General features: G+C 38.0%; 1 pseudogene; it reads left to right on the top strand.

The window, feature by feature from the left end:
* The first annotated feature begins 4,562 nt into the window (after window positions 1-4,562).
* On the top strand, window positions 4,563-5,841 carry LOC108296615 (annotated as a pseudogene).
* Window positions 5,842-7,223: the final 1,382 nt, after the last annotated feature.

Here is a 7,223-nt window from a genome sequence, read left to right on the forward strand (position 1 = left end):
AAGGCAGTCACCTTCAGCAATCTGCTTTTCGAAAAGTAAAATAAGCCCCAGATGGCCACTTATTAACTTCAGCAAGACTTGACTCTTCTCACATTGCAAGACAAAATTGATGGAAAATGGATAAAATCTTACTCCACAATTTATCAGTACAATAGCCTGTGGTTCTGGAATATGTGATATAAAAGATCCTGGACTACTGTTCTGGTATTTAGACATCAAGGGGTCATACTGGGGTGTTCAGATACATCTATTTGTCCAACATCATTTCAGAATTTCTGGAACCATCAAATGAATAAAACATCTTTACATAATATAAACAGTACACATTTTTTTTTCTAATTGTAAAATATTGCATGATTATTGAAAAAAGGTAACAAAAGGTATAGCAATCTTGAAAGAAGCAGTATCATCCTTTACTCCACCATAATCAATCCAGTTGTCTGGGCCATGTTGGATGTTTTTTTCCTGTTTTCAAAAATGCATTTTTTAGAGCAGAGTTGAGATCATATAACATACAATAGATAAGATCTATATTCAATCTAAAGTTATTTTAATTTATTTGCCTAAGACAACCATATGTTATGAAAACTATGATCTGAAACAAAGAAATGGAATGTTTGACAAAATCAGGCAAAATACATAAATAAATAACAGCAGGCCAGTAACTTCTGTTTTCTGTAATCATTAACTCATCCCTTTCCTTCCTCATTCTGTTTATTAAGTCTTGAATATCCCTGGCTCCTCTCTTCCCTCCCAAGTCTCCTCCTTGAATGTGCCTATCATATTGATTTTTCACTTCTCTACTGCCCACTAAATTCAAGAATTCATTTACATGTAATCTTGTTTGAAAAATTTTTTAAATTATTTATATGTTTTACCTCATCTTACTTTTTGAGGTCAGGGGACATTTATTATAGTTTTTATACCCATCCTAATAAGTAGCGAACAGCCAGGAACATAGTAGGAGCTGAAGAAATATCTAGGGTTGACACCAAAAGTGTTTTAACAAATATTTGCATGGGGAGATGTAATAGTTGAATTATCCAGATCTGTGCAGACAAAGAAAAACTGGAGCTGCACTGTTCAATATGGTAGCCACTAACCACGTGACTATTGAGCATGTGAATTGTGGCTAGTATGAATTGAGATGTGCTGTAAATATAAAGTACGTTAGCCATTTCAAAGACATAGTATACAAAAAAAGAATGTAAACTATCTCAGTATTTTTTATGTTGACTACTTGCTGAAATAATATTTTGGACATAATTGAATTAAATAAAATGTATTATTAAAATGAATTTCACCTGTTTTTATCCTTTTCAGTGCGCTACTAGAAAATGCAAAATTACGGCCGAGTGCTGTGGCTCACACCTGTAATCCCTCCCAAAGTATTGGGAGGCTGAGGCGGGTGGATCACCTTAGGTCGGGAGTTCGAGACCAGCGTGACCAGCATGGAGAAACCCAGTCTCTTCCAAAAAAACAAAAAAATTAGCTGAGTGTGGTGGCATGCACCTGTAATCCCAGCTACTCTGGAGGCTGAGGCAGGATAATCGCTTGAACCCAGGAGGCAGAGGTTGTGGTGAGTGGAGATCATGCCATTGCACTCCAGCCTGGGCAACAGAGCAAGACTCCATCTCAAAAAAAAAAAAATTTAAAATTACATCTGTGGCTTGCATTGTACATATATTTTGTTGGATGTTGCTGTCTTATATGGCAATGAAATGTAATGTTTGAGATCATTCTTTCTGTAGGGCAGAAATTTGTTATATTTCCAGATACAGTGTATTTGCATTTCAATGGAGAATAATTGTTTGCATTACTAACAGTTTCTATAGCTTAACTTCTACCTTTACAGAGTTATAAAATAGCCTAAATAATGGGAAGACAATCAATCAAAGGTGCATACCTGGATAGAACCAGACAATCCTGGAATAGTCACTTGGATAATACCCAGCACTTCACTGAAAGGACACTCAGTAGTCTTTTGCCCATTTCCAAATCTTTGATAATTTTTTCTAAGAGCATCTTTCCATATTCTTCCGTTACTGTCCCATGTGATTACATAGGATCACTTTTTCTTTTCCAGTTAGTATGGACAAACTATACTTGCAAAATTCATAGTTAAGCCAGAAATCAGTGTTTTAGAAACTATAACGTTCCCAATAATTAGGACAAAAATGTTGGGAGTAAGGCAAATACTTAAATAATCATATAGAATAGAACCAAACACTCTTGAAATGATTGAAAAAATAGTGAAAATAAGTAATTGAATTTTGTCATGACTGCTTAGCTTATCATACTGTTGTAGAATGGGTGGAAACTATGTCCTTTTCTACTATTTAAGTAGCCACAAACAAAGCCTGGCTATTGGTTGACTGGATCTAGTGTAAATCCTCCCTCCCTCATTTTTGATTAATCAAACTGTCGTTCCTTATTTATTTATTTAAATTGACAAATAATTGTATATATGTTTATGGTATATGGCATGAGTTTTTGAATTATGTCTACATTGTGTGGAATGGCTAAATTGCGCTAATTAATGTATGCATTACCCTAAATGTTTATTTATTTGTGATGAGAACACAAAATCTTCTCGTAGCAATTTTCAAGTATACAATATATTGTTATTAACTAGAGTCACCACGTTGCACAGTAGATGTCTTGAACTTATTCCTCCTGTTTTAACTAAAATTTCGTACCCTTTGACCAACCTCCCCCAGCCCCCCACCCACAGCCCCTGATAACCACCATTCTGTTCTCTGCTTCCATGAGTTCAACTTTATTAGATTCGACACTTAAGTGAGATCATACAGTATTTGTCTTCGTTCTTGCTTTTAAAGGAAATAAATTCTTCTCCTGTTTAAATCAAAGGATTATTTGTGATTTTGGGGTCTGTTCATTCTGCTACAGAGACTAACAAATATTAATTAGTGGATGCTTGCTGGGAAGTGAAACTCACAACCAATGAAGTGATTAACTGAAGTTCAACTTTTTGATTGTCATTTCTAATGCTATACACACGCGTGTGCACACACATACCCGTGTGTGTGTTTCTTTAAATTATTGACTTAAACACCTTAGTCCAAAAAAGATTAAAAAATGACTGAAAAGGCATTACAGAGATGACTTTTGTTTCAAATATTTTAAAAAATATCCAAAATTTAAAGTAGATGAGTATCCCTCAAAGTTAGTTGCTCCAAGCTTGACTTGACATTTGGGACACGTTTCTGATGCTCTGGCTCAGATCAGAGCAGTTCCAAGAGGTTTAGTGGTGGTGGTGGGGGTTCGGTGAGAAGGAGGGAAGGCAGGTCTAGATCTGACCCTTACCCCAGCACATCCCCTTTTCTATGTGCCTTGGACTCCAGTGTCAGTTCTTCTGCCCAGGAAGGTTATGGAATTGAGGGCAAGTGTTTGCATTATTCATGAGGGTACAAAGGACTCCAGAAGTTTTGAGGCTTTGCTTTTCCACTTAGCCCTACAGGGTCAGGCTTTCATGAAGAAATTGGCCTGAAAATTCTCCACTGTTTTCATAGCTGCAACATTTTTGAAGTGTGTTTTAGATAACAGAAAACTAAATATAATTCTCAAAGCTTATTTTATTTATGGTTAGAGTACACAAAACAATTCTGCAAAAATTACAATTACATATATTCTACTTGCTACTGAGTCTGTATAACATTGGTGGGGATAGGCTGGGAATGGTGGCTCACACCTGTAATCTCAGCACTTTGAGAGGCTGAGGTGGGCAGATCACGAGGTCAGGAGTTCGAGACCAGCCTGGCCAACATGGTGAAACCTCGTCTCTACTAAAAATACAAAAATTACAGGTGGGTGCCTGTAATTCCAGCTACTCAGGAGGCTGAGACAGGAAAATTGCTGAAACTCAGGAGGCAGAGGTTGTAGTGAGCTGAGATCATGCCATTGCACTCCAGCCTGGGTGACAGAGCAAGACTTCATCTCAAAAAACAAAAAACAAAAACAAACAAACACACAAAAACATTGGTGGGGATAAGAGATATTATGTGTTTTTTTTTCTAAAAGTATCTACTTAATGCACTCTTTTAATTTTTATTTCAATAGTTTTTGGGGTACAGGTGGTTTTGGTTACATGGGTAAGTTCTTTAGTGGTGGTTTCTGAGATTTTTGCTGTACCCATCACCCAAGCAGTGTACACAGTACCCAATATGTAGTCTTTTATCTCTCACCCCCCCAACTCCCCCTGTACAGTTCCCAAAGTCCAGTATATTATTCTTATGCCTTTTCATCCTCATAGCTTAGCACCCACTTATAAGTGAGAACATACGATATTTGGTTTTCCATTCCTGAGTCACTTAACTTAGAAAAATGGCGTCCAGCTCTATCCAAGTTGCTACAAAAGACATTATTTTATTCCTTTTTATGGCTGAGTAGTATTCCATGGTATACATATACATTTTCTTTATTCACTTGTTGGTTGATGGGCACTCAGGTTGGTTACATATCTGCAATTGTGAATTGAACGCACTCTCTTTTAATCGTCAGTTTTGCTGTCAATCTCTTTCCCTATTTAATTACTTGAACTATTTGACTCTGAGGATCTGCCCACAAGCATCTCCTGAGAAGTGCTCCAGCAGAGCGAAATCTTGAAAGTCATTCACAAAAACGTTGTTAAGAAGTGGCTTGAGCCCTTCTCTGAGCTGGCAGAAGTCAATGAGAATTACAATAAATTCTGTGAGGCATTCTCTAACAATCTGAAGCTTGGGATCTATGAGGACTCCATTAACCAGGGAGGTCTGTCTGAGCTGCTGTCCAACACACCTCCCAGTCTGAAGATGAGATGGTCTCCATCAGAGTATGTCTCTCACGTGAAGGAGGCACAGAAGTCCATCTATTACATCAGTGGTGAGAGCAAAGAGCAGGTAGACACCTCTCAAAGCGGGGCTTTGAGGTGGTGTACTAGACCAAGCCCACTGATGAGTACTACGTGCAGCTGCTCAATGAGTTTGATAAGAAAAGCCTGGTCTCCATTACCAAGGAGGGTCTGGAACTACCTGAGGATGACAGGAGAAGAAGAAAATGGAGGAGAGCAAGGCAAACTTTGAGGACCTCTGCAAGCTCATGAATGAAATCTTAGATAAGAATGTTGAAAAGGTGACAACCTCCAATAGGCTTGTGTCTTCACCCTGCTGCATTGTGACCAGCACCTACAGCTGGACAGCCAATACAGAGTGAATCATGAAGGCCCAGGCACTTGGAGACAACTCTCTAATGAGCTACATGGTGGCCAAAAAGTGCCTGGAGATCAACCCGACCACCCCGTTGTGGAGACACTGCAGCAGAAGGCTGAGACAGACAAGAATGGCAAAACTGTCAAGGACCTGGTGCCGCTGCTGTTTGAAACTGCTCTGTTCTTTTCTGGCTTTTTCCTTGAGAATCCCCAGACCCACTCCAACTGCATCTACTGCATGATCAAGCCAGGTCTAGGTACTGAGGAAGATGAAGTGACAGCAGAGGAATCCAGTGCTATTTTTTCTGATGAGATCCCCTGCTTGAGAGGAAGGAGAATGGATGTCGCATGAAAGAAGTAGACTAGGAGTTTATATTTGGAAACCTTGTGCCCTTGTGTAGTGTCCCCATGGTTCCTTGAGTGGCTCTGTCCCACAGCCTTGAGTGGCCTTATCCCACCTGGCTCCCTCTGCTGATGTCTAGTGTTTTTCTCTCCTGTCCATGTGTCTAAGGCAGGAAACAAGAGCCTTACACCCCATTCTCTTTCTACCTTTATAACAGGATATTGGATGTTGTGTATCGTGCTTTTTTGTTTATTTTGTTCTGAAATGAAAGTATACCAAATAAAAATGATGCCTTTTTTATGTGGGAAAAAAAACACTCGCCTGTTCGGTGGGTTATTGTTTGATTTTCTTGATGGTAGCATTTGTAGCACAAGCATTTTTAATTTTGCTGAAGTCCAATTTATCTGTTTTTTTCTTTTGTTACTTGTGTTTTTGGTTGTGCTTAGACCTTATCACATCTAAAGACCCATTGTCTAATCAAGTAATTAGCTTTCAGTGTCTCCTGAGAAGATGGGCCATAGAAGAGGCTGAGTAAAGATTTGCATATGTGATTGCATGCACATTTTAAAAAATAGACTATTTTTAGAGCAATTTTCATTTTACAGCAAAATTAAGCAGAAATAGTAGAATTTCATATGCCCCCTTCCCTTGCACCACATCTGGCCTCCTCCATTACCAATATCCCACACCACAGTGGTGCATTTGTTGCAATTGATGAACCTACATTGATATGTCATTATCACCCAAAGTATACTTTGCATCAGAGTTCGCTTTTAGTGGTGCCCATTGTATGGGTTTGGACAAATGTATAATGATATAGATCCACCATTACAGTATTACACAGAATACTTTCACAGCCCTATAAATCCTCTGCGCTTTGCCTATTCATCCCTCCCCCTCCCCAAACCCTGGAGACGACTGATCTTTTTACCATCTCCATAGTTTTACCTTTTCCAAAATGTTATATAGTTAAAACCATACAGTATGTAGAGTTTTCAGGTTGTCTTCTTTCACTTAGTAATATGCATTTAAGGTTCTTTCCTGTATTTTCATAGCTTGATAGTTCATTTCTTTTTAGCATTTAAAAATATTTCATTGTCTGGACATATCACCATTTATTCAGCTACTTAAGGACATCTTGGTTGCTTCCAAGTTTTGGCAATTATGAAAAAAGCTGCTATAAACATCCATATGTAGGTTTTTGTATACACATAAATTTTCCATTTGTTTGGGTAAATACCAAAGAGCATGATTGCTGGATTGTATGGTAAGAGTATATTTAGTTTTGCAAGAAACTGCTGAACTGTCTTCCAAGGTAACTGTACCATATAGTAGTCACACTAGTAATGAACGAGAGCTCTTGTTGCTCCGTATTCTTGCCAGCATTTAGTGTTATCAGTGTTTTGGATTTTCACCATTCTTATAGGTATGTAAGTGCTATTTCATTGTTGTTTTAATTTACATTTTCTTGATGACAGATGATATGGAGCATCTCTTCATATGTTTATTTGCCATTTCTTTATAAACCATATGTTTATTTGCCGAAACTCTACCTTCTTTGGTGAGATGTCTGTTCAGATCTTTTGCCTATTTTTAAAACTGTATTGTTCATTTTCCATATTGCTGGGTTTTAAGAGTGCTTTGTGTATTTTGGATTATAGTTCTTTGTCAGAT

Source organism: Cebus imitator, unplaced genomic scaffold (assembly GCF_001604975.1).
Source record: "Cebus imitator isolate Cc_AM_T3 unplaced genomic scaffold, Cebus_imitator-1.0 Scaffold728, whole genome shotgun sequence".
In the NCBI taxonomy this organism is placed as follows: Eukaryota; Metazoa; Chordata; class Mammalia; order Primates; family Cebidae; genus Cebus; species Cebus imitator.